The sequence below is a fragment of the Haliotis rubra genome, unplaced genomic scaffold, assembly GCF_003918875.1.
Source record: "Haliotis rubra isolate DU_JTF1 unplaced genomic scaffold, ASM391887v1 Scf1171, whole genome shotgun sequence".
NCBI classification, from domain to species: domain Eukaryota; kingdom Metazoa; phylum Mollusca; class Gastropoda; order Lepetellida; family Haliotidae; genus Haliotis; species Haliotis rubra.
The window spans coordinates 86283-97509 of record NW_025765083.1 but is presented as its reverse complement, the minus strand read 5'-3'; the positions used below and the strand labels follow the sequence as shown (position 1 = coordinate 97509).

The 11227-nt window shown below is 39.9% G+C and overlaps 1 long non-coding RNA gene across 1 annotated transcript; it reads left to right on the top strand.

Annotated features, from left to right (window-relative positions):
- Positions 1 to 1317: 1317 nt before the first annotated feature.
- Positions 1318 to 10985, top strand: LOC124258321. The gene is made up of 3 exons (XR_006893568.1): positions 1318 to 1461; positions 2782 to 2943; positions 10974 to 10985. It is a non-coding gene; the product is annotated as an uncharacterized LOC124258321 (long non-coding RNA).
- Positions 10986 to 11227: the final 242 nt, after the last annotated feature.

The following is an 11227-nucleotide window of genomic DNA, read 5'->3' as shown; positions in this document are numbered from 1 at the left end:
GGCGAGATAGGCACTTGTTACATGAGCTGTGTGGGGTCTCGCGTTGTCGTGTTGAAACAACTCCCTCTGGTGGTTAATAATTGGAAGGGGGTGAGGTCGCAGGATTTAGTTGATGTTGCGTTTTGCTGTAAGATTGCCTTGAACCACCACACTAGCTCTGATCTACCCGTGTAGGACATGGAACCCCACACCATAACGCGGTCTCCACCAAATCTATCCACCTGTCGAACGCAGTTCGGAGCAAAACATTCGTATCGACACGTTGTCTCCCATCCCGTCGTTGCAGGAGGAAACGCGATTCATCGCTGAAGAAAGCGCGTAGCCAGTTTCCCGGGTCTCATGCCTGTACCCTGTTGCACCATGGACACATCGTCGTCGGTGTAGTCAGGACAGGTACAACGTTTGGTCGATATGCTCGCATTCCCACCTCTCTCAGACGATTTCTGATGGTTTGGTTGGAAAATCTTCGAAGACTAGGCACCTGTCCTGCAGTGTCTGTTGCTGTGGCAACTCGTGGACGTACACTGTAGGTGAATCTGTGCTGAGCAGGTTTGGTCACTTGGTGTTCCACTTCTGGGACAATGTTTGGTCTAACTGAAGCGGGTATGCCGATGCCATAATCGAGATGCGGTGCTGTGGTGGACGTTGAAGTGAGTATCTTGCACTGGCAGACTGGGACTCGCCTGCTTCCAAACGTCCAATGGCGATATTTCGGTCCCAAGCATTCAATTGTGGCATTTTTATCCCCCGCCACTATTATAGATAGTTATAGATAGGGAAATCAAATTTGGTATGTGTTTCAGGACATGAATGCCTTGATGGAGTACAAAAACGGAAACCGTGTTACGATTCTTAACAGAGTTATTTCCCTTGTCATGCGTTTCTAGACTTGTCCCCCCAATGGGAACAGGTTTTCTTATTTAACAGCTTATATACGCTATTTGTAGGAAGAGTGAATAGTTGTCAAAATAGGAACAGAACACTGTGGCGGAGGATATTGATGTCTCTACTTATGTTTACGACACATTGCACGTGCATTATGTGAAAATCTTTTTTCTGCATGCACTTTTCATGTATCGTTTTCATGTTTTATGACAAGCGTTTACAGTACATTTTGGGATGCGTTTGCGCGCAATGCCCAAAAAGCACGGTATGATTAACGGGATTCAACGGGATTGCTGTCAAAATATATCGCAATTGGTTCACTTGAATTCAATGAATTCACCTGAAATACCTACAGATATTTTATAAACTTAATGACACACTAAACGGTGATGACTGATTCTAGGTATATTTACATTGTTGTTCCCTTGTTTCATGAGGGTGTCGTATTTTTGGATTCTGAGAACCGAATCTTTGCTACGTATTCTATATATTCCATTCCAGGTCGGTACTTCAGTCAGATGGGGAACCGATACTTGATAAAGCAGACCACATTACCAGCACATCTACTAAAAACATGTGAGTTCTGCCTTACATGTAAATACATAATAATGTTTTGAAGCTGGTTTGAATTCTCTTGAATTACCTACAGTAATATGATAAACTTGCAAACTGTCATTATTATGGAGACAAAGTAAATATTATACTTTTTTTAACAGACAAAGGATGTGTTTTATCAAACCTGAATGCAGTTAGAATTAAGTTACTAGTAGTGACATACTAAACGTTTTGAAGCAGGTTTGAATTCATTTGAAATACCTACAGTAATATGATGAACTGTGTTTATTATGTAGACAAAGTTAATCAATCACTTTTTGAACAGACAATGGATGTGTGTTCTCGATACTGAATGGGTTTAGAGTGAGGGTGTAAGTAATGACACGCTTAAAGGTGGTGAATGATTGTAGGTTTATTGATATTGTTGTTCCGTTGTTACATGAGAGGGTCGCATTTTGGATGGTGCGTGGCGAATCCATGCTACCTATCTAATTACTTCCTTCCAGGGTGTAACGTCGCAAATAATAGGATGTATTAGACGAAATTAACAGCAGATCTGACCGCCTCCATGGTGTAGTGGTTAGAGCCTCCGCCCGGGGAGCGGAAGGTCGCGGGTTCGATCCCCCCACCGCGTCATACCAACAGACGTTAAAATATGGTACTTGTTGGTCCCTGCCTGGCGCTCGGCATTAATGGGTACAACAAGGACTGGTCGGCTCGGAGTCAGTATAATGTGTCTGAGTGGGGTATTCATGCTTCACTGCGGCATGGTATCTGAGTGGGCTAGCACTATAAAACCAGCTTCAGTCTGGGCTAGTACAAGCAGCCGCACATACATATACACACGCATGCACGTCGTTATATTAGCGAAATATTCTCAAGTACGACGTTAAACCCAATTTCACCTCACCTCACCTCACCAGCAGATCTACTGAAAATACACTGTTTTGAAGCACTCCGTATACATGAAATTCCTACAGTAAAGATGATAAACTCTCAACATGTCATTATTCTATTATCACAACTGGTATTGTTAATAATTCGTTGTTCCGGGTTGCGTCCCCCTGGGCACGCCAAACCGGTGATTATGGGTTCTAATCCCCACTATGTTTGACCATCTCTGTGTTTGGTACACGTTGTACAACTGCATCACTTGATTTCTAACCATATTAGGTGACACGTCCTGATATAACTCGAAAACTGTTAAAGGCGGCTGTAAACCCATCACACACTCACACTATTCATTCCAATGAGGCCATAATATGATCAGTGCTTCAGAGCCATAAAAACTATCCACAACACTGTATGAAAATATCAATGGCTTCTTCTTTCCAATTCCAGGGCGGAAACAGGCTTTTGATGTCTACATTTACGTCTCAGGTACATCTGAGGGTACTGCTTCTGAAGAGATTTGAAAGATCGTCTTCTGACAATTGCGTGGGAGTTGTCTGATGAGAGTAACAACATTCAAGGCCTTCCTAGATTTTTTCGAATTTCTTAAAGGTCACATGCAACCAAAAAATCAAACATAATTAAAACACAATTATCACTTATTCATGACATATAATATACATTGCTTTTTATGAAAAACCATATAAACAAAATTATAAGCGTACAATCGCAAATCAAAAGTGCAATATTGTGTACTTGGGTTTACTTCCCAAGAATCGAAACAGCCGGGGTGCCGAACCCAGTCAGAGCGGGTGGGTGTGCACTCAAGTGTAACGGCTGGTTCATTTGCAGATGCCCTCGCGGCTTATTGTGTGTGTGTATATAGAGATGTTGGGTTTTGAAAATACATGCTCATTTTTTGTGTATAACATTTTGCAATCAACAGACATCATAACATGTCATGTGTACAAGTATCACACCTGCCTGTCTGTGTAATTACATAATGTGACAGAGACCGAACTCGGGCCATAAATCAATGCGTTTTGTTTATTATGGTGTATAGCCTGATTGGTGTTAAGTTCAAATTGCATGTGGTCAGTGATCGCAACTGTGTATTGAATATTGTCATTAGCAGACAGGCAGGCAGACACACAGGTGTCAATAAAACAAGACATTGAGTTTTGTCTATGACAACGACATATCTATATCACAGTTAGAAATTGTGTCAATGCTAAATAATGACATTGCTTTTAAGTATCGAACTGAGAAAGTGACTCGGTAAGAAGAACGTGTGGTGAAATAGACAAATGAAATTATATAAACAGTTTATTTACTGTCATAACATATAAAAAGCTCGCGCCTGTGAGATATCAACAAAACATTAGGAAAATAGCTCACACCAAAGCCTTCACCGAGTATTCACCGGACAGCCCGCTTCCAAGTTGCGCGAACCTATTTCACTGCGCACGTGCTATGAGCGCAGCCCAGCTGTTGAAACCAGTTTTCCCCGGAAAAGTCGGGGGAAAATTAGTGAATCGTTTGAACTCCGATTTCGCGCGGTTTTTTTCATCGCGTTATGTTTCAACTTTATAAGTTGAATTTGCATTTTGGATGACTTGAATCTGCAAAGTTGTGTTTTACGTTGCATGTGACCTTTAATATAGATATGTGAAGGACTTCTAAAAACACTCAACATGGACAAAACAGGTACCAGAAGCAGTTCCCTATTTGGAGGAATATACACCCGTTGTTTTTCAGGTAAACGCCTAACGTTCTTCTTCAGGTTTTTGTGATCACCGTCACGGTTTACGTCAGTGGTAAGGATACCACGGTATGATGACATACTGATCTTTCATAAGCACAAGTATATGATCTTGCTAAAAACGTAGATCGTTCGTAGGTGAAATTTCTGGGAGACAATGCCTTTATGAGAGCTGTTTGGAAGATAATGATATGATTCGTCAAAATTGTATACATTTTCTCGCCAAATACACTGGCTGCAATAACTATATTTCCGTTTTGATAGGTAGCTTGGGTTTTTTCTATTAGTTTTTACGCTTCTGCTTTATCAGTGATTATATTTTTCAAGCAGACAGTGCATAATCCAGACATTATTATTTTTGAGTTGATTACTTTTTTATACTAGTTGGAAGAAGTAATGGAAATTTATCTTTTCGATTGGATTCATGTAATGCTCTTGTTTATCAGTTTTCTTGTTTATCACTCGTTATCGAATGTACCTGTCTGGTAAACCCCATACAAACCGTATACGGTGTGTATGGATATCATGACCTTTACAATGTTTAATGCGACGCCAGTTGATGTCACGTCACGAATGTCCTTGTAAGGACATCGTGTCACCCTGCTGAACATCTGATGGTATCAAGGTATTATATTTCAAAATAATATCGGGGTGAAAATAGGCCTCATAAATTGTAAAGTCGTAAATAGATATACCTCATATAAATTAATATCGGAGTGAACACCATATAAATCCTGAAACGTGTTACTGAAAACATGGCGCTAGTAATACAAGGAAAATCTTATGGATAACAACTTCTTGATTTATTTTTCACAACGTATTTTTCATCAGACATCTACATGGAAATGAAGCAATCAACGCACTTCTAAATGCCTTTAAAGAATTTCATGGCGCTAGTATACCACCTTTTTCATAGCTTCTTTTCTTTATTCAAATGATATTCAAATTTTATTTGGAAGTGTTAAATAGGTCAGGTCTTCCAAGACACGGTTAGACATTTTTACTGAGAGTCTTCAGTGAAATTAACACTTAATAATTTACTTTGTTATTTGATTAAACTAGTGTAGTTTCCATTTCGAAAAGTTATTTTCTTGAGTTTCACTACTGCCTATGTTTTGTTGCTATTCATTTCTAAACCTGAGAAGGAAGCATAAAAATATGAATATTCAAGAATGCTTTTTTGCAATGTTCGGTTCTGTCTGAAATTACACTATACACACAGGTAATTATTCTTCCACAAGTGTACAACAATTGAAAAACAGTCCTTAAATGTGTGCTGTAGCCTTAGCCTAATTCAGCTGTATTCAGTGAAAACCAAACTTAGTCCTAAGTGTTTTAGCATTGTAGACTTTCTTGGCGGCTTTTAAGTATGAATTATCGGAAACATAGCCCACGAATCATTGGAATAAATGAGCGAAATTTAATATAAACAGAATCATAGGATTACAAAACTGAATACAACCTAGAATCCAAACGCAATTACAATATGCCGGTGCATACACAAGGCAGACATGATAATGTTATATAAATTCTGTGACAAGTTGATGATCATATTGTTCCGATTGTGTACAACTGAGTATACAGAACAGGTAAGAATGAGAACCAGGGCCCCGTTCCTCAAAGCGATCGTAGCACTACGACAGTCGTGGGTCTATCTTAAAGTATGGGAGTTACGATCACCTTAGAGCCACGATCGCTCTGAGGAACGGGGCCCTGGGCTCCAACCTTCTAAAATATTAGGTTACTGTAGATTTCAACTATCCCAACAGTTGAAATAGACGAGCGTGGACGCACAGTGACTAAAATCACCGTCAGATGCTTAGTACCTATTTTATTATTAACTATTTGCTTACTATGCAGTTTGATAGTCCATGTCAATTATGAGAGTAAACACTTTCCTAGATTAATACACCTTTCCATGTAAGATGAGGTCGACAGATTTTGAGTGGATATTTTTAATACTTTTGTTTATTGATAATATGTATCTGGACCATTGCTGTTTTCTTAATGTCTCTGACACTACACTTCAAAGTACATGAATAAGCCAACACTTGCTGTCATGTTCACGTTTCTGTTCCGACAACCTCCAACAAACAGACTGTCCATAGGTCGTTATGTGATGTTTAGAAGTTTAAACAAGCACTATTTTGAAAAACTGGATAGGTATTGTCTGATTTTGTAGATTGATGATGTGCCCCCCAGGATACAGTAAACCACGTTTATAACGAACTGAAGGTAAAAGCTAACCATGTTTTGGTCCCGAACATTTGGTGGATAGTTTTGTACAGATATGTATGATAAACTAACAATATTGTCCCTGTGAGTTCGTTTTAATTGTAGTTTACTGGGTGTGCAACGTTCCTTATATGTTATATGGTTTTATGGTATTTTATTTACACTTTTAAAAAAACAGTGTCCATTTATTGCATGTCAACGTCAGTTTCGTAAGCTTTGCTTTACAGAAGTATTCATGTAATAGCATGTACATACACGAACAGAGCTTCACTAAAACAAAAATAATCTGAGCTGAATTATTATTTTTTTCAATAAATATGCACTAGACACTATAACTTTGTGTTGTCCTTTGCTCAGTACGTACGTTTGTGTATTTATATTTCTGACTACATGGATAGATGGACGGAGGTATCAAGTTCACTTATAAATATCCAGGTATTTCACAAACAATAAATATAATTTATGGTGTTATGCTGAGGTAGGTGCATCTCTAACAACGATTTCTTCAGTAATATACGATGAGTGGTTAATGTGTACTAGGATGTGTGCATCTTTGAACAATATTTCAGTTATACCCCGGCATATAGGCTTATGTTGGGAAGACATTGTGAAAGCTGCAGGCCTTAGATATTTACCACATTAATGTAACCGACGAGCAGGGGTTCGGAGGTAATAAACCAGAAATTATTGTTAAAGGGGAACCACAATATCATAGGTTTATGATGCTACTCAGTGCCATTGCTAGAAAGCGTTTTTTGCACCTTAAACAATACGTAGCAGACTACCGCCTTGCCTCGGAATCAAATAATTCCATGTGCATTGAGATGGAACCTGAACATCTGGACGTGCTTCACTTTGGGTTTTCGCACTGCAGAAAGGGCTGGCTAAAGGAAATGGGACAAACCATCTTATTTATCGCGATAACGTGATAAATTTGGGAAAAACAACAAATCTTTAAAAAAATATCAGAATATATTAGTTTTTACTAACAGTCGCATGATTATGATGAATGAACTCTTAACACATTAAAACTGGCAGTGGAGTGCGACATTAGATGATATCACCGTGAACGATCTTACAAGGTGATTAGGTGAAGATAGGAAATTTCAAAGTGGACAGTTTTTGGATCAGTAGTGCGTAATGCCTCCACGATTTGTGAAACATTCATTCACATTTGTTAATCAAGGCAATAATCGTGGGTTGGTTGGTTGATATTTAACGCCGTGCACAGCAGTATTCCAGATATATGGCGGTGGTCTGTAAATATTCGAGTCTGGAACATACAATCCAGTGATCAACAGCATGAGCATCGATCTACGCAATGGGGAACCGATGACATGTGTCAACCATGTCAGCGAGTCTGACCATCCCATCCCGTTAGTCGCCTCTTAGGACAAGCATGGGTTACTGAAGACCAATTCCAACCTGGATCTTCACGAGTCCTACAAGCGTTGGTAGCTGAAGACCATTTTTAACCCGGATTCGGCAAGTGGTTTTACACACTTTGAAGCAATGTAATATTACTTACTTTTTTTGTGTGTTGTAAGTACAGGGTCATATAATTCATACTGTGCGATAATACATTGTGTGTTTGAGCTAAAGAAAAAGCTAGTACAAGGACGATAACTCCTTGACTGATTTAGCACATCCAATCAACACATAGACACGGACATTGTTATGGAACATGCGCGTCCATTTCAATTGAATACACAGTCCATGGCATGGAGAAGGAATGATTTGGATTATATATGTCTTATGGAAGTATATATGTGTCGGAATGTATGAAAGGTCTTGGGAACATTAATTTTCTAATAGGTACTAGCAGCTACACAAATGGATTGTTCTCAGATAATAATATTCTTATCCATTAATTAGATGAACTGATTGCTTAATAGCCATTGTCTATGAAACAGTACCGTTAGGTTTCACAGGCAGTATGAATCCATCTTACCTTGTCCCAACAGGTGGTACCTTAACAGTTTGACATTGAAATCCACCGCACTTGGAGAATCCAGTGAGCTGTTTTGAGAATATGCTATTTCGTAACAATGAAATGGAAATAGATTGGACGCAAAGATGTATCCTAAACGGTGATATTATCTGAAAGAGCAAGTCTCTTAAATCCTAGTTTTTAAGTCTACAAGAGTTATGTCCCTTCGACTATCGATCGATAATGTTCATGGCGAAACACCTTTCCCCCCCATACCGGAAGAGAGAGTGAGTGATTTATTATTTAACGTTACATCGGCAATATTTCAGCCATATCGAGACGAATACCGGAAGAGAAACGGATGCAGAATCAGGCATATAAAATGTCTAAAGGGTAATAAACTTGCCAAATAGTATGGGATGGTTCAGCCCGTTTGAATCTGGCATGGTTAAATAGCTGAGTATCTAATGATCCCAGAATCATATACCATATCCTTCATTTGCACGTTTCAATATTATTTGAGCGTACTGAGCAAATATGCATCTACAACATCGATGTTTCTATAAAGGTACATACCTGCTTGGAGGGCAACTGCTTTACCACACAGCACTATACTCACATATTGGAGTTAGTGAGTCGCTTTTAGCAATATTCCAGCAAGAACACGGCGCGGACACCAAAATGGGCTTCACACTCTGTGCCCATGTCGAGAATTGAACCCTGAACTTCGGCGTGACGAGCGAACACTTTAAACACTAGACTGCCCACCGCCCCCCTATTGGAGTTATGGGAACAATAATGTTATAATCAAGCTGTTTGCAGTTTCAAACTACATCTGACTCAGGAGTAATATTACCTCTTTAATGAATGGAGGTGTTTCAGAATTGTTTGTTCGAAGTTACATGACCACGGTACACGCTGTCAAGATTCAATAGTTATTCTACTTCTATAACTCAGAAGCACACTAGATTTGCCAGGATACGAAAAGATCGGGAGTGAAAGACAAGTAAATGAGATGAAAATGTTCATGAGAAGTAAATGTTCCTTCAGCGGGAGGTGAACGTGCGTGCGTACGGGACATGAAGGAACTGACAAGATCAGGTAGCAATGTTTTCAGTGTGTTGGGTGATTGAGGTATCAGCTGGAATGATCGATTTTGTAATCTTTACGCAAATCGATCTACCGTCTCCAGGCGTAGCATATAGCATGGACACCCATAACCTGAGTCTGACAAGTCAAATTGTGATACTTTGGCGTTATCCATTTTACAGCATTTACACATTTGGGAGTAGTGCCACAAGACTGAATGAACAATAACACTGATCACTGCCCCATGTCTTAGTTCCGGCACAGCAGTGTGTGACGCTTCAGAAACAAATATTATGTGATTTTATATTTTTACTTGTAAACAACATTTGTTCTCCTTTTTTACATCAAATGACATCACATCGTTACAGTTCCCCCTGCGGGATATAGACAGCCGTTCCTCCAGGTCTGCTGGGGCTATTTCAATCATGACTTAAGCTCCATCCACATTAGTCATGTTAGGCTACCTTGGAATCATAAAATCTTAATGAAATCTGTGAATTTTTGACAGTATCTCTATTCGCCAGTTAAAAGTACTAGTCTGTCAGGTTGACGTGGCCTACTTCTTACATCGGAGACAAGTACGCACTTAACAGATTCGTTAAGCCCAGGTACGTTCCGTAGGTCATGTCTGCATGTGACGACAGTGATGCAGTCAGGAGAAACCTGTCTTCCGACTGTGTGGTGGAACGCTGTCGACCACCTGCAGGTCGCTGGTCCTGCAGAAAAGGCATTGGCGGCCATCAGACAGGTTTATCACCAGACTGTTTTCATATATGCACGACTGTCATTTTGATCGTGGAATCCAAGTAGCTTTTGTTGCCCTATTCTCTTTGCGGGCCTAGAGCGAGCGATTTTGACTAAACTCTGCTTTACTATAATTTCAATTTTGCAAATCAAACCAAGGTGACTGTTGGTAGATTTGCTGTCAAAATGATTACTTCTGAGTCGATGTCATCGGTTTCTAAACGCAACGACTCGGGACACAAGTTGGGCTGACTTTCACACTCACTTCGGTCACTCCCGCGTGGGGTTGTCAACATTCCCGTGTTCACGGACATTAAAATAATCTCTCCTAGAAAGATGATGTGTCTTTGATAAAAAGGCCACTTGGGGCCAGAAGCCGAAGATAATACGGGTTCAAACTGGACGTACCATCTCACACTACCTGGAAAATGGCTGTGTAACAAACTTTGTACCATTTAGATATGTTAGGTGCTTTTTGTTTGTTTTCCGGGACTGTTTTCATCCGTTTCTCTTCCGTTACTGCTGTGTTTCGCCATGATTGTTGTCGCAGAGGGAAAGTATCCATCCATGTTGCAACTTTTAGAGTACAGTTTCATATGCATAGGGTATAAACCAATCAAAAGTCTTCTAATTTATCTAAAGGGTAACAGTGCTTATTATCTCATATTTTCATAATATCATTTTTAAGCCCTTACCTTCAAATTCGTGATACAACATGCGTTTTTGTGTGTGTGCTTTGGCGTTTGTTTGAAATCTCGAGCTTTGGGGAGTGACTTAGTCACCTAAGGCACTGCAATTTGCTGAGCACAATCACCTCCCTTTGTCCACACCAGAACCTAGGTTCGTGGGTTCGAATCTCTGTCCCTCCGTCTGTGTTTCAAGATTTGTGAACATCATGCCGTGATGGCAACACGTTGGCAACACATCGGGATTTTCCCCTTTCATCTAACTGATACACCGTGATAGAACGTCAATACTGTGCTAAGCAGCGTTACAAAGATTCACTTGTGATTTCCACGTCAGGAATTAGGCTTTCAAATCCCTTTTCATCTGGTGTTGTTGCTTAAACGGAACCACACCAAAACGGCACTTAGCGAAATCGGAGCATCGCCCAAGACTATCAAAGTCATAAATGG